This window comes from Anopheles funestus, assembly GCF_943734845.2.
Source record: "Anopheles funestus chromosome X unlocalized genomic scaffold, idAnoFuneDA-416_04 X_unloc_72, whole genome shotgun sequence".
NCBI lineage: Eukaryota > Metazoa > Arthropoda > Insecta > Diptera > Culicidae > Anopheles > Anopheles funestus.
This window is the reverse complement of record NW_026045201.1, coordinates 67501-90000: the sequence shown is the minus strand read 5'-3', so window position 1 is coordinate 90000 and position 22500 is coordinate 67501. Positions and strand designations below refer to the sequence as shown.

General features: G+C 50.2%; 1 long non-coding RNA gene and 1 other non-coding gene across 2 annotated transcripts in view; both read right to left on the bottom strand.

Moving 5' to 3' along the window:
* Positions 1–611: 611 nt before the first annotated feature.
* On the bottom strand, positions 612–769 carry LOC125774024 (5.8S ribosomal RNA). The gene has a single exon (XR_007420543.1). It is a non-coding gene; the product is annotated as a 5.8S ribosomal RNA (ribosomal RNA).
* Positions 770–1038: 269 nt separating this feature from the next.
* The window catches only part of LOC125774013 (uncharacterized), an 88226-nt gene continuing 66764 nt past the window's right edge, over positions 1039–22500 (bottom strand). The window contains exon 3 of the long non-coding RNA XR_007420535.1: positions 1039–1868. This is a non-coding gene — a long non-coding RNA (uncharacterized LOC125774013). The remainder of the gene's footprint in view (positions 1869–22500) is intronic.

Genomic DNA, 22500 nt, shown 5'->3' with positions numbered 1-22500 from the left:
CAATTTACGGTCATTTTTGAATCAACGATGGCCCCCCCGAGCACGTTGTCCGAATATCACTCCAATAAGGACAACGAGTTCCGCTCGGCATCGTTTTGATTCGATCTCTCAACAACAACTCTCGGTCGACTTGGTCGACTTGGACCCACGATGTCTCCCCCCGAGCATGTCGAGCCAACTGCACCACTATTGTATTGGACAACATGTTCCCCTCGGGCATCGATGGGTTAATCATGCACCACTATTATAAAACCCTTTGACGTTTTCCCCCAAGCACGTTGATCCAGTATTACGACGGATACGGTCAACGAATTCTTGGACATCAAAGAGGTTTTCGATTGAATTTCCCCATGTTTCACAACGTACTCTTAGCGGTATCCTACGATACGTCTCACTCTATTTGTGTGTGTGCGCGTTTACGTGCGTGCGATTTATGCGGTTCACCCCTTTACTTTCAGCGCCCTGCGGTCCCAACAAAGGTCCCGAGCACGCCATTATGCACAGTGTGGAAGCGTGTTTCCCCCACGACACTAGACGGGCTGCTCGCCATAGTGTTCTATTGTGGCACGCTCCACCCTGAAGTTTGGTTTGTTGTATATCAAGGAATTGATAGGCACTCAAGAATGTGTGCATCGGCCGGGTTTAATCGTCCGACGCGCAATATGCGTTCAACTTATCGGTGTTCATGTGTCCTGCAGTTCACATTGTGACGCGCATTTAGCTGCGGTCTTCATCGATCCATGAGCCGAGTGATCCCCTGCCTAGGGTTTTATAGTAAGGTTCCCAATGTAACACAATCCCGGTGGTACGTCCAAAGACTAACTTTCTGACTAAGTTGTCTTTATTACCCAATAGTCCCAGGCCTTGTGACTTGTGGCTCATGTCTACGCCCATGGCCACCATTCGCTAAGATAGTTTTGAAGTCACTTTGAAGGCCCAGGAACAACTCTCTTAGCACATCGGTTAACCTGGCGCCGCAGTCAACTCATGTGCTTGGATCGGATCGAGCTATTGAGTATTGGGCCTGCATACTCGCTCATCCGTATCCTTTGCGTACCGCCCCATGGCCCCGTCCTTAGAGTTAATGACTAGTAGGCTTAACTCTTTGTATGTCTGCACCACAGTTCCCGTTCGTTCCGTGCCGTGGCCGGATACGTATTGCACATCGGTATACCTGTCGCTACTCAGGCAACTCGTGTGCGTGGATTGGATCGAGCTCATGGGGTGTGTAGAGATTCCATGTTATAATTGCAAGTCCATATCCACTTTATAGGTTAAAGTCATAAGTTGTGATTGCACAACCATACTTCATAAGAGTTTAATAACTCTTCAACTAACTTTCGTTCTGGTGTCTTGGTATCAAATCGCGTAAGACACAAGATTCTACTGGCCAAATAGAATCTAGCACATTGGTTAACCTGGCGCCGCAGTCAACTCATGTGCTTGGATCGGATCGAGCTATTGAGTATTGGGCCTGCATACTCGCTCATCCGTATCCTTTGCGTACCGCCCCATGGCCCCGTCCTTAGAGTTAATGACTAGTAGGCTTAACTCTTTGTATGTCTGCACCACAGTTCCCGTTCGTTCCGTGCCGTGGCCGGATACGTATTGCACATCGGTATACCTGTCGCTACTCAGGCAACTCGTGTGCGTGGATTGGATCGAGCTCATGGGGTGTGTAGAGATTCCATGTTATAATTGCAAGTCCATATCCACTTTATAGGTTAAAGTCATAAGTTGTGATTGCACAACCATACTTCATAAGAGTTTAATAACTCTTCAACTAACTTTCGTTCTGGTGTCTTGGTATCAAATCGCATAAGACACAAGATTCTACTGGCCAAATAGAATCTAGCACATTGGTTAACCTGACGCCGCAGTCAACTCATGTGCTTGGATCGGATCGAGCTATTGAGTATTGGGCCTGCATACTCGCTCATCCGTATCCTTTGTGTACCGCCCCATGGCCCCGTCCTTAGAGTTAATGACTAATAGGCTTAACTCTTGTTTGTCTGCACCACAGTTCCCGTTCGTTCCGTGCCGTAGCCGGATACGTATTGCACACTAGTAGACACCGTAATCTGACGTATCTAACACACCACTATTGTAACTCGTCGTCGAAGGACCTTTCAAGTGCCTGATGGCCAGGGGAGCTCTTACACGGCACGGATACACAGTGATGCTCGCCCATCAAAGTGTACAACGATCGAGTTTGCTTAAGTGTCTGGGTACCTACACACCAGACACAATGCAATGGCCACGGATCCACACAAGGCACATCACATGCAGAAAGCTTCACCAGATTATGACACATACCACACTCTTGTAACTCGTCGTCGAAGGGGCGTTCAAAGTGCCTTACGGCTAGGGGAGATCTAGCACGGCACGGAGACACAGTGATGGTTGCCCATCAAAGTGTACAACGATCGAGTTTGCTTTCCGCGCAAGCGTTCTAAGTGTCTGGGTACCTACACACCAGACACAATGCAATGGCCACGGATCCACACAAGGCACATCACATGCAGAAAGCTTCACCAGATTCTGACACATACCACACTCTTGTAACTCGTCGTCGAAGGGGCGTTCAAAGTGCCTTACGGCTAGGGGGGATCTAGCACGGCACGGAGACACAGTGATGGTCACCCATCAAAGTGTACAACGATCGAGTTTGCTTTCCGCGCAAGCGTTCTAAGTGTCTGGGTATCTAAGCACCAGACACAATGCAATGGCCACGGATCCACACAAGGCACATCACATGCAGAAAGCTTCACCAGATTCTGACACATACCACACACATGCAACTCGTCGTCGAAGGGGCGTTCAAGTGCCTTACGGCTAGGGGAGATCTAGCTCGGCACGGGGACACAGTGATGGTCACCCATCAAAGTGTACAACGAACGAGTTGGCTTTCAACAAATTCTGACACATAGCAAGCGAGCGACCGAGCTACACCGAAGGCAGCCCATGGTTGGTCACTCGCGGACGATCATCAGTAATGATCCTTCCGCAGGTTCACCTACGGAAACCTTGTTACGACTTTTACTTCCTCTAAATCATCAAGTTCGGTCAACTTCAGCCATGCCAGCTGCAGCTCACGAAGGAACCGCGGAAGGTAAGCCTCCAGAAACCTCACTAAATAATCCATCGGTAGTAGCGACGGGCGGTGTGCACAAAGGGCAGGGACGTAATCAGCACTAGCTAATGACTAGTGCTTACTAGAAATTCCAGGTTCATGGGGACCGTTGCAGTCCCCAATCCCGACTAGATGGGCATTTTAGTGATTTCCCGTTCCTCTCGGAATGGGGGCGCCTATTGGCGAGAACACGCTGCGACCCACATTGTAGCACGCGTGCAGCCCAGAACATCTAAGGGCATCACGGACCTGTTATCGCTCATTCTCAGCTTGCTAAACACAAGTTGTCCCGCTAAGCAGGGCAAACGTAGCCGACGACCGCCCGTGAAGGCGCCGCCCGGCTGTAACGTCAGGTGCGCCCGGAGGCGCACTGCTGACAGCGTTCTAGTTAGCATGTTTGAGTCACGTTCGTTATCGGAATTAACCAGACAAATCATTCCACGAACTAAGAACGGCCATGCACCACTACCCTTAAATTTGAGAAAGAGCTATCAATCTGTCTTACCTCGATAAGTTTGGACCTGGTAAATTTTCCCGTGTTGAGTCAAATTAAGCCGCAAGCTCCACTTCTTGTGGTGCCCTTCCGTCAATTCCTTTAAGTTTCAACTTTGCAACCATACTTCCCCCGGAACCCGATTTTGGTTTCCCGGAAGCGACTGAGAGCACCGAATAGGGGTAGCGTCTCCCAATTGCTAATTGGCATCGTTTACGGTTAGAACTAGGGCGGTATCTAATCGCCTTCGATCCTCTAACTTTCGTTCTTGATTAAAGAAAGCATCCATGGCAAACGCTTTCGCTTCAGTTGGTCCTACGACGGTCTACGAATTTCACCTCTCGCGCCGTAATACCAATGCCCCCAACTACTTCTGTTAATCATTACCTCTAGGTTTCTGACAAACCAACGAAATCGTATAAACCGAGGTCATATTCCATTATTCCATGCAAGATTATTCTCGGCCAACGCCAACCCCACGGGGGGGCCGGACGCTTTGTCTTAGCCTGCTTTGAGCACTCTAATTTGTTCAAGGTAAATGTGAGTATCTTGAGCACCATGAGGAGCCCGTGCCGGAGTTAACCGGTAGCACGGTACTCGTTCACAGAGTAACGCCCAAGTACACCATTGTGAGTCGCAGCCGTGAGCGCGCGCACGAACGGCCCCGGCGTGTAACCGGGCGCCCGTGGCGGTCACGTGTCTGGACGGGCAATCAACTTCGAACGTTTTAACCGCAACAACTTTAATATACGCTAGTGGAGCTGGAATTACCGCGGCTGCTGGCACCAGACTTGCCCTCCACTTGATCCTTGTTGAAGGATTTATACTCAACTCATTCCAATTATGGACCATCGTTAGAGAGGTCCATATTGTTATTTCTCGTCACTACCTCCCCGTACTGGGATTGGGTAATTTACGCGCCTGCTGCCTTCCTTGGATGTGGTAGCCATTTCTCAGGCTCCCTCTCCGGAATCGAACCCTGATTCCCCGTTACCCGTCGCAACCATGGTAGTCCTCTACACTACCATCAATGGTTGATAGGGCAGACATTTGAAAGATCTGTCGTCAGTCGACAAGCGACCATACGATCTGCGTCCTTATCCAGACTTCAACTCAAGCCGCCCGGAGGCGATTGGTTTAACTAATAAGTGCACCAGTTCAGCTACCCGCGAGGGCAACAGTCCCGGCATGTTGCATGTATTAGCTCTGGATTTTCCACAGTTATCCAAGTAACTAGTGGTAGGATGATCTTGTGAATTATAGCTGTTATACTGAGCCTTATGCGGTTTCACATTCATTTATGTTTGTACTTAGACATGCATGGCTTAACCTTTGAGACAAGCGTATATTACTGGTAGGATCAACCAGAATTCGTTCCACTACAGACACACACTCGCTTAGTGGGAAATAAATTTCCACACAACTCTCTCTCTCTAGAACCATATGGAATGGCTCTTTGGTGTTGGGTAAGGCACCAATTTGTTGGGGTGTAACGGTCACCACCAACTTTAAGTTTGTTAGGGCACAACGGAAACCACTAACTAAACTTTAGGAAACTAAATTTCCTCACACATTATCTCTCACCATATTAGCACTAGGTGCTATCCACGATTGTACAACGTTTCAACTCTTGAATCGACCGTAGGGCCGCGGAATTGCTTCCGGGCCCCTATTCTCGCTATTAATTGTTCATCTCTTTCAATACATCGAGTTCGTTCCATTGGGTAGTTCGCATGGCGAACGTTTTGATGCAGCCCCCTGGGGGACCACGGCACTTTACACCGGGTATGGTGTATGCGCAACCTACAGATAACAATAAACCCCTTATGCGTGTGTAAACCGATGTTGGGCTGCTCAACATCTTTCATGGTTACATCACTTGCACCAGAACCCACGGTGCCGATTTGGTAATATGTTGTACATTTACTCTCAAGATGTACGCTTCGGCCCCTTATTCAGGGGCTCAAGCTATTACCAGCAAGAACAATCCTCATCCAGACTTGAACTCGAAACACCCGGAGGCGAACGGTTTAACTAATAAGTGCACCAGTCTTGAATCCATGCGTCGGTGGAAACAATGCCGGCGTGTTGCATGTATTAGCTCTGAACTTAGCGAGTGATTGCCTTGCAGCTGTCATACTGAGCGTAGAGCGTGATTATCGCTCACTTGAACCATGTTGAATGGCTCTTTGGTGTAGGGTAAGGCACCAATTTGTTGGGGCGTAACGGTCACCACCAACTTAAGACTTGCTTATAGGTATTTCAACGTTTTCAACTCTTAAATCGACCGTGTTTCATTATCATCTCTTCTTCTTATTAAATGCATCGAGTTCGTTCCATTGGGTAGTTCGCGTGGCGAACGGTTTGATGCAGCCCCCCGGGGGGGACCACGGCACTTTACACCGGGCATGGTGTATGCGCAACCTACAGATCACCAATATATTTGTGATCGATAATGCACACTTCTTACACGACTGACCAGTCGACAGCGCTGCCTTCCTATTATGCGTGTGTAAACCGATGTTGGGCTGCTCAACATCTTTCACGGTTACATCACTTGCACCAGAACCCATGGTGCCGATTTGGTAATATGTTGTACATGGTCTCAAGATGTACGCTTCGACCCCTTAAGGGCTCAAGCTATTACCAGCAAGATCAATCCTCATCCAGACTTGAACTCGAAACACCCGGAGGCGAACGGTTTAACTAATAAGTGCACCAGTCTTGAATCCATGCGTCGGTGGAAACAATGCCGGCATGTTGCATGTATTAGCTCTGAACTTAGCGAGTGATTGCCTTGCAGCTGTCGAACTGAGCGTAGAGCGTGATTATCGCTCACTTGAAAGGGTCAAGCCCTTTCGAGTCGTCCGGTTTTTACGCCAGACGACTCGGTTCACCATCTTTCGGGATACAAGTTGACTAAGTGGTACCACTACACTTATCAACTTTCGATTTGGTAATCCTCATCCAGCTTCCTTTCTGGAGGTCCCGAGGATTACCAATTGGGCTGTCATACTGAGCTCATATATTGGAGATCGATAATGCACACTTCTTACACGACTGACCAGTCGACAGCGCTGCCTTCCTATTATGCGTGTGTAAACCGATGTTGGGCTGCTCAACATCTTTCACGGTTACATCACTTGCACCAGAACCCACGGTGCCGATTTGGTAATATGTTGTACATGGTCTCAAGATGTACGCTTCGACCCCTTATTCAGGGGCTCAAGCTATTACCAGCAAGAACAATCCTCATCCAGACTTGAACTCGAGTCACCCGGAGGCGAACGGTTTAACTAATAAGTGCACCAGTCTTGAATCCATGCGTCGGTGGAAACAATGCCGGCATGTTGCATGTATTAGCTCTGAACATAGCGAGTGATTGCCTTGTAGCTGTCGAACTGAGCGTAGAATGTGATTATCGCTCACTTGAACCATGTTGAATGGCTCTTTGGTGTAGGGTAAGGCACCAATTTGTTGGGGCACAACGAAACCACCAACTTAAGACTTGCTTATAGGCATTTCAACGTTTTCAACTCTTAAATCGACCGTGTTTCATTATCATCTCTTCTTCTTATTAAATGCATCGAGTTCGTTCCATTGGGTAGTTCGCGTGGCGAACGGTTTGATGCAGCCCCCCGGGGGGGACCACGGCACTTTACACCGGGCATGGTGTATGCGCAACCTACAGATCACCAATATATTTGTGATCGATAATGCACACTTCTTACACGACTGACCAGTCGACAGCGCTGCCTTCCTATTATGCGTGTGTAAACCGATGTTGGGCTGCTCAACATCTTTCACGGTTACATCACTTGCACCCGAACCCATGGTGCCGATTTGGTAATATGTTGTACATTAACTCTCAAAATGTACGCTTCGACCCCTTATTCAGGGGCTCAAGCTATTACCAGCAAGAACAATCCTCATCCAGACTTGAACTCGAGTCACCCGGAGGCGAACGGTTTAACTAATAAGTGCACCAGTCTTGAATCCATGCGTCGGTGGAAACAATGCCGGCATGTTGCATGTATTAGCTCTGAACATAGCGAGTGATTGCCTTGCAGCTGTCGAACTGAGCGTAGAATGTGATTATCGCTCACTTGAAAGGGTCAAGCCCTTTCGAGTCGTCCGGTTTTTACGCCAGACGACTCGGTTCACCATCTTTCGGGAAGGGACCGTCTCGGTCGCAAGCTGCTCCGGTCCCCAAACAACCTGCGACAAATGATAGGAAATGCCGACATCAATACGTGTTCAGTTTGGTTTATCGCTCATAGGTCTTTTTGACCATCGATCCCTGATTATAACTCTCAATTAAACAGTCAGGAGAGTAAGGCATGCCCATCGATATCTCATCGACAGGCGATACCGCAAGAACGGCCAACGACACATCAGGTGATCGATTATTGCTACGACTTTTGCTTAATCGTTTCCACTCCTTGGAGAAAGAAACCCCCGGGGACCGTCTCGGTCGCAAGCTGCTCCGGTCCCTAAACAACCTGCGACAAATGATAGGAAATGCCGACATCAATACGTGTTCAGTTTGGTTTATCGCTCATAGGTCTGTTTGACCATCGATCCCTGATTAAACTCTCAGTAATCCAGTCGGGAGAGTAAGGCATGCCCATCGATATCTCATCGACAGGCGATACCGCTTGAACGGCCAACGACACATCAGAGGATCGTATCTTGCTACAACTTTTGCTTAATCGTTTCTTCTCCTTGGAGAAAGAAACCCCCGGGGACCGTCTCGGCCGCAAGCTGCTCCGGTCCCTAAACAACCTGCGGCATCAAATGATAGGAAAAGCCGACATCAATACGTGTTCAGTTTGGTTTATCGCTCATTGGTCTGTTTGACCATCGATCCCTGATTAATACTCTCAATTAGAAGGTCGGTAGAGTAAGGCATGCCCATCGATATCTCATCGACAGGCGATACCGCTTGAACGGCCAACGACACATCAGAGGATCGTATCTTGCTACAACTCTTGCTTAATAGTTTCCACTCCTTGGAGAAAGAAACCCCCGGGGACCGTCTCGGCCGCAAGTTGCTCCGGTCCCTAAACAACCTGCGGCATCAAATGATAGGAAAAGCCGACATCAATACGTGTTCAGTTTGGTTTATCGCTCATAGGTCTGTTTGACCATCGATCCTAGAATTCAACTTTCGAGTAAGGCATGCCCGTCGATATCTCATCGATAGGCGATACCGGTAGAACGGCCAACGACACACATCTAGGATCGCATTTACTCTTCCTTGGATGGATAACCAATACCCTAGGACCGTTTCATCGCGAGCTGCTCCGGTCCTCAAACAACTCGCGAACCACCGATAGGATGATATTAGGAATGGCCGACTTTCATCCTTTAACTCTCAGTTCTGCTTACCAAAACATAGGTACTTGGACCTTAAAGACCACTATATGTTCCCCGATCGGGGGCAATCGGAACGTCTATCCATCATCAACATCGTTTCACTCATTCCGAACCACCAAATTGGACAGACAGTACCATATTCACCAACCGATTGCTTCAACTTCGCAAACTGTATGGTAAGTTCTACTAATTTCACATCTTACCATCGACTAATAGTGCATAAATCCACTTGGAAATCACTTTTCCTTGGTCCTCGGACCTTCTACGACAACGTCCAACAAATATCCGAAGTCGTTTCCCAACTTAGACCAAGCATTTCGTATCTTTACTTCTAATCGATTTTTTCTCTCATAATTGACGATCAAAATCTAAAAACCACATTTTGAGCCAGAAGCAGTCGTCCGATCGTCCTGGGGGTAGTCTCAATCGATTTAGAAGGGCCCAATTCATAAAGATACGTACTCAGTCAAATTCATGCTTCTGGCTCACCTACCCCCTATATAGAAAACGAAAGCGTACAGGCGTGGAAAACGTGCCATTTTTCTCCATCACGGACTTTTTTTTTCTCGTTGCACCGACTCTAGTAAAAAAGTGAAATTTTTTACTAGTTACCAACTTTTGCAAATTATCATCGGATATCACTTTTTATGGTCTATAGTAAGTTCTTATCACGTTTTAGTAGTTTTTGAAAAAAAAATTTTTTTGAACTTTTCAAAATTTTTCAAAACAAAGTTTTTGTAGGCGGTTTTGTGTATGGAGGGTTACTAGTCTCGGGGTCACTGTTTGACCAAAAAACCACTATATATCATTCGAAAGGTAATTTCAAGGGCTACAAAAAATTGTTCTACGGCACCCCCCTCCGACGTCTAGTATTCGAGTTATTGGCCAAAAACCATCACTTGAGCGATTTTTCGTTCAGGGTACCCGACTCTAGTAAAAAAGTGAAATTTTTCTCGATTGACCAAGTGTTGCAAATGACCATCGGATTTCACTTTTTATGGTCTATAGTGAGTTCTGATCACGATTTGGTACTTTTTGAAAAAATTTTTTTGACGCACTTTTCAAAATTTTGCAAAACCAAAACTTTTTAGGCGGTTTTGTGTATGGAGGGTTACTAGTCTCGGGGTCACTTTTTGACCAAAAAACCACTATATATCATTCGAAAGGTAATTTCAAGGGCTACAAAAAATTGTTCTACGGCACCCCCCTCCGACGTCTAGTATTCGAGTTATTGGCCAAAAACCGCAACTATAGCGGTTTTTCGTACAGGGTACCCGACTCTAGTAAAATGATGCGATTTTTACTAGTCTAGGAACTTTTTGGTCAAAAAATCAAGTATATGTCATTCGATAGATAATTTCAAGGGCTACCAAAAATTGTTCCACGACACCCCCCTGCGACGTCTAGTATTCGAGTTATTAGCCAAAAACCGCAACTTTAGCGGTTTTTCGTCCAGGGTACCCGACTCTAGTAAAATGATGCGATTTTTACTAGTCTAGGGAACTTTTTGGCCAAAAATCAAGTATATGTCATTCGATAGATAATTTCAAGGGCTACCAAAAATTGTTCCACGACACCCCCCTCCGACGTCTAGTATTAGAGTTATTAGCCAAAAACCGCAATTATAGCGGTTTTTCGTCCAGGGTACCCGACTCTAGTAAAATGATGCGATTTTTACTAGTCTAGGGAACTTTTTGGCCAAAAATCAAGTATATGTCATTCGATAGATAATTTCAAGGGCTACCAAAAATTGTTCCACGACACCCCCCTGCGACGTCTAGTATTCGAGTTATTAGCCAAAAACCGCAATTATAGCGGTTTTTCGTCCAGGGTACCCGACTCTAGTAAAATGATGCGATTTTTACTAGTCTAGGGAACTTTTTGGCCAAAAATCAAGTATATGTCATTCGATAGATAATTTCAAGGGCTACCAAAAATTGTTCCACGACACCCCCCTGCGACGTCTAGTATTCGAGTTATTAGCCAAAAACCGCAATTATAGCGGTTTTTCGTCCAGGGTACCCGACTCTAGTAAAATGATGCGATTTTTACTAGTCTAGGGAACTTTTTGGCCAAAAATCAAGTATATGTCATTCGATAGATAATTTCAAGGGCTACCAAAAATTGTTCCATGACACCCCCCTGCGACGTCTAGTATTCGAGTTATGGGCCAAAAACCATTCATACTTGAGCATTTTGCTCATTTTGCCTGTACGGGTACCGGGGACTAGTAAAATCAGGCCAATTTTACTAGAGTAGGGGTCCTTTTTGGTCAAAAAAACAACTTTTGCTCGTTCGATAGGGAATCGATAGGGCAACAAAAAATCGTTCTACGACCCCCCCTTCCGATGTCTAGTATTCGAGTTATGGGCCAAAAACAGTTTATAGCTAATTTTTCACTCGATTTTTCACCAAGTATCGCACATTACTCCGGTTCTATACATTGGATCGTCAATCTTTAAGATTTTATGGGTAGTTCCAACTGTTTGCTACATTTCATCCATACATCACCAACCGATTCAATGTCTGTGCTAGAAGTTATTAGAGGAATAAAAAAATTTACCCTTGGCTTTGGACCGTACAATTTTACCCATTTTTGGCCCATATTTGCCCCATAGCTCCGCCGGTATCCAAGATATGGCCACACTTTCTTCTGGCCATGGGTAGATGGCACTTGTGGCTAGATTTCTTCCATGCACCACTAATCGCTACCATGTCTGTGGCCGGAGCTATTCACGAAAGCGCCTCGCGCACTTGGTCGGATTTTTGGTCCAACTTGCACCATTTTTGGCCCATATTTGCCCCATAGCTCCGCCGGTATCCAAGATATGGCCACACTTTCTTCTGGCCATGGGTAGATGGCACTTGTGGCTAGATTTCTTCCATGCACCACTAATCGCTACCATGTCTGTGGCCGGAGCTATTCGACGAACAACCATCGCATTTACCTAGGTACTTTTTCGGATTTTTGGTCCAACTAGCACCATTTTTGGCCCATATTTGCCCCATAGCTCCGCCGGTATCCAAGATATGGCCACACTTTGTTCTGGCCATGGGTAGATGGCACTTGTGGCTAGATTTCTTCCATGCACCACTAATCGCTACCATGTCTGTGGCCGGAGCTATTCACGAAAGCGCCTCGCGCACTTGGTCGGATTTTTGGTCCAACTTGCACCATTTTTGGCCCATATTTGCCCCATAGCTCCGCCGGTATCCAAGATATGGCCACACTTTCTTCTGGCCATGGGTAGATGGCACTTGTGGCTAGATTTCTTCCATGCACCACTAATCGCTACCATGTCTGTGGCCGGAGCTATTCGACGAACAACCATCGCATTCACCTTCTCGTTGCACTTCTTCGGGAATTTGGTGCAACCAAGTTTTCACTATAACTTGGTCATTTTCCGTCCATCGGACATGCGGTTTTGGGTGTCGATACTTGACACCGCGCGCTACAATATGTTCCTCCACGACCATGTGGTCCGATGCTTCCAACAGGAGCTATTCGAGGAGTACCGATTTTTCACCATTAAAAATGCTCGTTTTTGCACCAACTTTTGCCTATAACTCAGGCTGTATCGATCGGATCTTCAATCTTGAAAAAGTTTTGGATAGGTGGCATCAAATGCTACATTTCGTTCTTCCACGTCAACTTTGTCCGATGTCTAGCAAAAAAGTTATTCGCGAACCAAGTCCAGAACCCATGCAATGGCTGCCCACATTGCATACATCACGGCGGTTAACTCTCGTTACTCTATACCGAGGACTTGGTACTTTTTCAGGCATTCGTTGCTACTTCTCGGTTCATGATATTCGTTTACGGTCTTCACTAGGGCATTTGGTGCTCCTTATCGGTTCATGATATTCGTTTACGGTCTTCACTAGGGCATTTGGTGCTCCTTCTCGGTTCATGATATTCGTTTACGGTCTTCACTAGGGCATTTGGTGCTCCTTCTCGGTTCATGATATTCGTTTACGGTCTTCACTAGGGCATTTGGTAATGGGCTTCCCACTTTCTACTGATCGATCCATACTCACTTGCGTGCACCTAGCCTAGGAAGGTTTCCTATGGCTTCCCATCTTTCTACTGATCGATCCATACTCACTTGCGTGCACCTAGCCTAGGAAGGTTTCCTATGGCTTCCCATCTTTCTACTGATCGATCCATACTCACTTGCGTGCACCTAGCCTAGGAAGGTTTCCTTGGGCTTCCCATCTTTCTACTGATCGATCCATACTCACTTGCGTGCACCTAGCCTAGGAAGGTTTCCTATGGCTTCCCATCTTTCTACTGATCGATCCATACTCACTTGCGTGCACCTAGCCTAGGAAGGTTTCCTATGGCTTCCCATCTTTCTACTGATCGATCCATACTCACTTGCGTGCACCTAGCCTAGGAAGGTTTCCCTTTGGTACCGACTTCCATCTACGCACTCGATATAACCTAGGTACTTGGTACCGATGATGGTTAACACTCAAGCATTTCTTGCATCCTGCGTGCAAGGTACCAATTTTCACTTCTTAGGTACGTTTATGGGCCCGCATTAATCCAATATCGCTCCGATGGCCTTTCGCATTATTTCATCCGATAGCCCTTGCCAAAAGCTACCAAAAGTTCCTCCACGGCCATGTGCTCCGACGCTTAGTTTAGGAAATATTCGAAAAAATTCGAAATAGGAAGCATTTTCTTATTGGAAAATCACCTTAAATCGATGGCCATTTTTTGGGCAAAAACTTTAACGTCTTCCCGACTTTGCGGGAATTGCGAATTTTAGGCACCCAGAGAAAATCTTTTACTTTAAGGGGGCGGCCGCGAAGTTGCCCAAAGTCTCGGACACAAAAATTCTCAAGTTCCCAACTCTAGTAAAGCGCCCTATGAGTATCTCCTTTTTGCTTCGGCGATTTTTGCCTTTTCGCCTAGGCGGTTCTTCTACGAAATTGACCCACAGCTTTTGGTCAGAAAGCTAGCATTTGTTGCAACAGTTAGGTACTTGGTACCACATTTTGGTATCCATTTGGGCATTTGTGGCAACTACTCGGTACTTTGGCCCACATTTCGCTCTACTCGGGCTTCTATGGTGGTACTTGTCGGTACTTTTGGCCAACTTAGGCCAATTGGGTGCAACTTGTGGGTACTCTGTGGGTACTTTAGGGCATATTGTGTCTTTCGGGTGAACCTTCGCGATACTTCATGGGTACTGATGGCCAACTTAGGAACATTCAGTGCAACCTTTGGGCCTAAGGAAATTTGTCCAACTCTTTGGACTTAGAAAATTTTCTGGACTTAGAAAATTTTTTGGACTTGTAAAAATTTTCAAATGTTCAATTTGGCCCACATTTCGCTCTACTCGGGCCTCTATGGTGCTACTTGGCGGTACTTTTGGCCAACTTAGGCCAATTGGGTGCTCTTTGTGGATACTCTATCGGTACTTTTGGCCAACTTAGGCCAATGGGGTGCTATATGTGGGTGCTCTATCGGTACTTTTGGCCATGTTAGGCCCATTCGGTGCTATTTGTGGGTACTCTATCGGTACTTTTGGCCATGTTAGGCCCATTCGGTGCTATTTGTGGGTACTCTATCAGTACTTTTGGCCAACTTAGGCCAACTCAGTGCTACTTGTGGGTACTCTATCGGTACTTTTGGCCAACTTAGGCCAACGCGGTGCTATTTGTGGGTACTCTATCGGTACTTTTGGCCAACTTAGGCCAATTCGGTGCTATTTGTGGGTACTCTATCGGTACTTTTGGCCAACATAGGCCAATTGGGTGCTACTTGTGGGTGCTCTATCGGTACTTTTGGCCAACTTAGGCCAACTGGGTGCTATTTGTGGGTACTCTATCGGTACTTTTGGCCAACATAGGCCAATTGGGTGCTACTTGTGGGTGCTCTATCGGTACTTTTGGCCAACTTAGGCCAACTGGGTGCTATTTGTGGGTACTCTATCGGTACTTTTGGCCAACTTAGGCCAACTCAGTGCTTCTTGTGGGTACTCTATCGGTACTTTTGGCCAACTTAGGCCCATTCGGTGCTATTTGTGGGTACTCTATCGGTACTTTTGGCCAACTTAGGCCAACTCAGTGCTACTTGTGGGTACTCTATCGGTACTTTTGGCCAACTTAGGCCAATTGGGTGCTCTTTGTGGGTGCTCTATCGGTACTTTGGGACATATTATGTCCTTCGGGTGAACCTTCTCGATACCTCATGGGTACTTGTGGCCAACTTAGGAAAATTCAGTGCAACCTATGGGCCTTTGGAAATTGTTTCAACACTTTGGACTTAGAAAATTTTCTGGACTTAGAAAATTTTTTGGACTTAGAAAAATTTTCAACTTCTGTATCTTCTTCATCATGTTCCATTTTGTGGGACTTAGAAAATTTTCTGGACTTAGAAAATTTTTTGGACTTAGGAAATTTTTCAACACTTGTAAAATTTTTGTTCCTTCTTTGAAGAAGAATACTTTCCACTATTAGCTTCTTTCTCTTTTTCTTCTTAGTTGTCTTCTTATTTTCGGTCCGAGAGCGCCGACACTTGTAAAATTATCTAAGTCCGAAGACTTTTGGAATGAACCAAAAGTCAACGAACACAATACATCAACCCTATCAACATCAAGTGGCAACCCGAAGGAAGCGCAGCGGCCAGCCCATGTACAACGCGAAGTTGTAGCATGCAACCAACCAACCGCTAACCTCCAACGGCACTCAATGTATTCGTTACACATGGGCGCACCTGCACCACACTGTCGTGACCATCCAACGAGCCGTCGGTTCGGTCGTGTGTTACAAGCACCCCATCACATAGGCATAGAGTCACCACACAGTGTTCTTCAACACTCTCGTCACATGGTGCAAGTCACGGTACGCACCACCAATGTGCACTGGTTGGCCAATTCCAGCACACACGGGGCGCGCACGCGCAAGCACTAACCACCAAGCATGGGTCGCCTGAGAGGATCGATGCGAACGCATCTCTACAACTTGAAGCTCCCAGCCTGTAGTCCCGTCGTTTGCGGGCGGTCGTAGGTGTCGAAACTAGTGATATCCACAGTCGGCAAGCTCGTCCACCGGTGTTCCCAACATGTATGGTACTAACACGTGCAGCGCGAACCCGCCCTTTGCGGCCTAGTAGTAAGCGGGGATGAGACGCCAGTGTGCCAATGGACAGCACGGACGGTTCTCGGAGGGTTGTTAGGCCCGCTAGCTTACGACCACCTAATGGGTATAAGAAGCGCTATCAGCTCGGATTGGATACGACCTTAGAGGCGTTCAGGCATAATCCAGCGGACGTAGCGTCATACCATAGTCCGTTCGAACTAGTATTGAGCCAGTGGTCCGTACCTGTGGTTCCTCTCGTACTGCACAGGAATTCCGTTAAGATAGCGACAAACAATGCACACCAGTAGGGTAAAACTAACCTGTCTCACGACGGTCTAAACCCAGCTCACGTTCCCTTGAAAGGGTGAACAATCCTACGCTTGGTAAATTTTGCTTTACAATGATAGGAAGAGCCGACATCGAAGGATCAAAAAGCCACGTCGCTATGAACGCTTGGCGGCCACAAGCCAGTTATCCCTGTGTGTGCGTAGCTGTCAAGCCAGCAGTTTAGACGTGCTTTGTGTCGCTCCGTATTTTTTTGCAAAAATATTGTGCAAAAGTGCTTATAAATAGCGGAACAATAGTCGAAAAGGGCGAATTGAGTGTCATTCTTAGCGAATATTGAAAAAGGAAATCGTTTTACTTCAATTTACTGCGCTAAAACTCAGTTTAAAGTGTCCCCATACACTTTGTATGGGGAACTTCAGTGGCGAATAAATATCGAAATACCGTGTTAGAACATTGGAAAAGTGGTAAAACACATGCTAGGGAGCATAAACTATCGTTTTCCAGCGACGTAAAGTGCTTTTAAAAAGAGATAAACAGTAAAAACTCGACGTGAAAGTGCGTGCAACAGCGTGGTACGGTGGCGTCAGGTGTGTCGTCGCGTGTGTTTGTGTCATCAACAACACCACGAAGCGTTTTCGAGCAGTGAGGACAACAACCCAACGTAAAAGCTCCCTTTTTATGACGACAGCGCCACCCGTGGCGGGTTCCGCAACTTCCAGCGAAGACAGCAACCACCTTCTCTTCGACGTCTGCAGCGCCACCAGTGACCGGTAGCGGTAGCGCTTAGCCGGGACACCAGCGTTACGAAGCGTTACGGTGCTATAAAACTCGATGCGAATTGCATACCTTTCCGGCGCTTAGCGGTCAGAGAGTGAGAACGCGCAGCCGGAGACCGGGAACGCTTAGCAGGAGACCGGGAACGGTTCTTTGGCTCCGAATCCTTCCCCGGGAACGCCAAAACGAGAGACTTCAACGCGTCAGCAGGCGACGAACCCGTTTTTTGGTGTTTTCTTGAATCTCTTGCGGAATTTATTAAAAATTCTTATTCTTGCGGTTTTCTCTTGCGAAATTGTTTTTAATAAAGAAAAAAGTGGGAGTTTTTTATTCTTGCGATCCGCGGACGGGAAATCTGCCAAAGGGGCTCTAGCGACGGACGGTCGTTACCTTGGCAGATGTTGAAGGGAATATTCCCTTGTTCCGTCTGAACGATTCGTGCAGGCGGTTTTTTGTGAAAGGAGCGGAGAATGGAGGGGCGGGTGCTTCGTTCCGGGGTGCGGTCGTCGTCCACGCCTCGGAAGCGGTCCGATACCCCTTCCCCTTTACCGGAGACACCACGGCCGGCCGGACCAACGGTGGCGGTTCCGTCCGAGGCTGATAATTCCGAGGAGGAGGACGATGCGGAATTTTCCGACGCCTCTCTTCTCGAGCAGACGGTGGTGCCGCCAGTGGTAGCGGCAGGGGAGATGTCTTCAACCGTGGCTCCCCACGACGATGGCGAAGCGTCGGTGCTGGCTTTCCAGCACAAGATGCTGGAGAACTTCGCCAAACAGATCGAGTCGCTGACGGAAGAGCTGCGACTTAGCCGGGAACGTGAAGTGGCCCTGAAGTGTACGCTGGAAGCGCTTCAAGAGGGCATGCGTTCCTTGACGGCGCTTCATTCCTCGGCACAGCCTGTTGGTCAGGGCAGTGCCAGGACAAAACGCAGCCGGCAGCAGCGCAACCGTGCGAAGAAAGCTTCGCAACTGCAGCAGCAGCAGCAGCAGCAGCAGCAGCAGCAGCGGCAGCAGCAGCAGCAGCGGCAGCAGCAACAACAACAGCGGCAGCAGCAGCAGCAGCAGCAGCAGCGCAGCCAGCCACAGCCGCAGCGACGGACGGTCGCAGTGTCGGCTAATGGCCAGCAGCAGCAGCAGCAGCAGCAACCGCAACGTCAGCAGCAGCGGCAACAGCAGCAGATGTCCTGGGCTACGGTCGTGAGCGGTCGGAAGAGCCGATCGCAACGTTCGACTCAGCAGCAGCAGCAACCGCAGCAGGTGGGCCAGCCGTACCGGCCACCTCAGATGCGCCAGCAGCAGCAGCAGAGTCAGCAGCAACAACATCAGCAGCATCGTGCCCAGTCTAAGGGGCGTCCTCCGCGTCCTGACCGCATTGCGGTGGTCCCAGGTTCGGACAAAACCTGGACAGAGATGTACGTGAAGCTGCGTACATCTCAGGAGCTGCAGGACGTCAGGGCAGACATCGGCATGGGGCGCCGGACCGTGCAAGGTCATCTGCTTGTACCGTTGCGGAAGAACGTCGATAGCGCGGAGCTGGCTCGCCGGATCCAGCTAGCGCTAGGTGAGGATGGCGAGGCACGAGTGGTGACGGAGATGGGTGAGCTTCTCATCACCAACGTCGACTCTCTGGCCAAAGAGAGTGACGTGAAGCTTGCCATTGAGGAGAAGCTGGGGTCAGCGGCTGGCATCACTCACGTCGAGCTTTGGGAGCTCCGTGATGGCACAAAGCGAGCGCGTGTTCGACTCCCACTGGCCAAGGCACGGAGTCTCATTGGTCAGAAGTTGACACTCTGCCAATGTGTCAGCGGCATCCGCGAAGTGCCGAAGAAGCCGCTCGACCGTCAGCGCTGCTTCCGTTGCCTGCTGATGGGGCACCTGGCGCGGGACTGCCGTTCTTCAACTGACCGGACGGGTCAGTGTTTGCAGTGTGGCGAGGTAGGCCACCGCGTTAGTCAGTGCACGTCGGCAGCTAAGTGCATTGTCTGCCAGGGGCCCCATCGAGTGGGCCACTCATCGTGCCGACAAGGTCAACAGTGTCGGGTGTAGTGAGGGTGATGCAGGTCAACCTGGGTGGTGGACGCACTGCTCAGGATCTGGCCCTGCAAACAGCCCGCACTAAGCGGGTCGACGTGCTGCTGCTGTCAGAGGTGTACCGACCTCCAGAGGGCAGCGGAAACTGGACGGTGGATTCGTCGGGGAGAGCAGCTGTGGTGGCGACCGGCCACCTTCCGATCCAGCGGGTCTGGCGCTGTGCCATGCCCGGGTTGGCTGCTGCGCAGATTGGAGGGGTGGTCTTCATCAGCTGTTACGCCCCTCCACGTCTCAACGCCGGCGAGTTCGAGCAACTTCTGGAGGCGGTGGAGTTGGAGGCCCAACCCCACCCTCGCATCGTCCTGGCAGGCGATTTCAACGCCTGGAATGAGGAGTGGGGTAGCCAACGTACCACCCGGCGCGGTGAAGAGCTGCTCGATACAATTCGGCAGCTTGGGCTTGTGGTCCTGAACCAAGGATCGGTCCCGACGTTCGTGGGCAACGGAGTCGCCACTCCCAGTGTCGTGGATGTGTCTTTCGCGAGCGCATCCATTGCTCGTCCAGACACTTGGGAGGTGGCAGCGAACACCACTTCGTGCCACTATACGGCGTCGGACCACCGGTACATTTTCTTCACCGTGGGGCCTCCAACTCTTGACCAGCAGCGACGACAACAGCAGCAGCACCAGCAGCAGCAGCACCAGCAGCAGCAGCACCTGCAGCAGCAGCATCGTCACCTGAACGGGAGGCAGCAGCGACAACAGCAGCAGCATCGCCAGCGGGGACAGGGGTCCTCTTCGCCGTCTACCACGTTTCGGCACGCTGGCCGTAGATGGAAGACGACGCAGTTTTCGGTGGAGGCATTCGCAGCCGCACTCCAGACGGCCGGTTTTCCGGAACGAGCCGTCAGCCAGGAGGGGATGGTCGACGCCATGCTAGATGCATGCGACGACACGATGGAGCGCGTCACCATGTCGCATCGTGACCCCCATCGAGACCTCTTCTGGTGGACTCCGGAGATCTTGCGTCTTCGGGAGGAGTGTTCGACCGTGCATGAGCGGATGCTTCGTACCACCGACCTGCAGGAGCGCAGCATTGTGGCTGCACATCATCGGTCGGCGAGGAGAGCCGTCGAGAAGGCTGTCCGGGCCAGCAAGCGAGCGCAGCTCGATGAGCTGATTCAACAGGCGGAAACCAACGAGTTTGGGGCCGGTTATCGGGTGGTCATGTCTCGTCTTCGTGGCTGCTTCGTGCCACCTGAGACTGACCGTGTCGTGTTGGAGCGGATAGCCAACGATCTGTTCCCGACACATCCGCCTGTTGACTGGCCGGACGCTGAATCATCGAGCGTCGACACCGAGGAGCGGAGTTCTTCGTTGACCCCTGTCACCGTGGGCGAGCTGTTGTCCATCGTGGGATCGATGGCGAACCGGAAAGCGCCTGGACTGGACGGTATCCCCAACGCGGCGGTTAAGACGGCCATTAGGAAGTACCCGGAGGTTTTCGTCCGTTTGTACCAGGACTGCCTGGACCGGGGTGCGTTTCCAGCGCCCTGGAAGAGGCAACGACTGGTACTGCTGCCAAAGCCTGGCAAGCCTCCCGGGGAAAGCTCCTCCTACCGGCCGCTGTGCATGCTCGACGCACTCGGCAAGGTGTTGGAGCGCCTAATTCTTAACCGCCTCAACGAGTTCCTGGAGGAACCGGATGCGGAACGGCTGTCGGACGGGCAGTACGGTTTCCGGCGAGGCAGATCCACCATCAGTGCGATCCAGCGCGTTGTCGAAGCGGGCAGGACGGCCATGTCCTTTCGCCGCACCAACGCCCGAGACAAGCGCTGCCTGATGGTGGTGGCACTTGATATCCGCAACGCCTTTAACTCTGCGCCCTGGCAAGCCATCGCCAACGCGCTGAGGGACAAGGGGGTACCGTCATCGCTGCAGCAGATACTGAGGAGCTATTTCGAGGACCGGCGGCTGGTTATCGACACCAGCGAGGGCCCTGTCGAGCGGAACATCAGTGCGGGCGTTCCACAGGGTTCCATTTTGGGACCCACGCTTTGGAACGTGCTGTACGACGGGGTCCTGGGTGTCCAGTTGCCTGAGGGGGCCGAGGTTATTGGCTACGCTGATGACCTTGTCGTCTTGGTCCCTGCAACGACACCCCAAGCCGCTTCCTCGACTGCTGAACGAGCCATCGCGGTAATCATGGACTGGTTGGACCGGAACCGTCTCTCGTTGGCGCCAGAGAAGACGGAAATGACGCTCATCTCCACCCTGAAGCGTCATCCGGTCGTGAGCATCAACATCGGAGGTGTGGTCGTGCAATCCCAGCGCTCCATCCGCTATCTTGGAGTTTGGTTGCACGACCACCTGTCATGGTTGCCGCACGTTCAGCAGGCTGCAGCGAAGGCCATGAAGGTCGCGGAGGCCGTCACGCGCCTCATGCCGAACCACAGTGGACCGAAGTCGTCGCGTGCCCGACTGCTGGCGGCCGTAGCGGACTCCATCCTGCGCTACGGGGCCCCAGTATGGTCGGAGGGGCTGCAGCTGCGCCAATGCCGTAGATTGGTGCAGCGCGTGCAGAGGACAACGGCCATTCGTGTGTGTCGGGCTTTCCGGACGGTGAGGGGTGAGACGGCCGTGCTGCTGGCCGGTCTCATTCCAATATGCCTGCAGATAGAGGAGGACAGCAGGGTCCATCAACGGCTGAACGATCCAGCCAACGAGATCTCCAGGTCTGGCGTTCGGGAGCTGGAGCGTGACCGGACGTTTGAACAGTGGCAGCAGCGGTGGGACGCGGATGCTGCCAGCGAAGACGCCAGTCGGTACACTCGGTGGACGCATCGAGTGATACCCGACGTGAGGGCATGGCAGTCACGGAAGCATGGAGACGTGACGTTCCAGTTGGCGCAGGTATTGTCTGGCCACGGATTTTTCCGTGACTACCTGTGCCGGATGGGCTTCACGTCGTCCCCGGACTGCCCCAGATGTCCTGGCGTTGCCGAGACGGCGGAACACGTCGTATTTTGCTGTCCGCGTTTTGCCGCTGAACGAGAGGTGCTGTTCGAGGCGGGGAGATCGAACCAGATCACCCCCGAGGGCTTCGAGGCAGCCTTGCTTGAGAGCCCGGAGAGGTGGAGCGGCATTTGCGAGTTCGTCGCACGGATCACCGACGAGCTGCAAGATGGCTGGAATGCGGAAAGGGAGGAGTTAGCCGCGCAGGACCAGCTGTCAGCCGCACGCCTCCCCGACAACTCGGTGGCTATCGCTCGCAACCAGCGCCGGAATGTTGCGAGAAATGCGGCTCGAGCA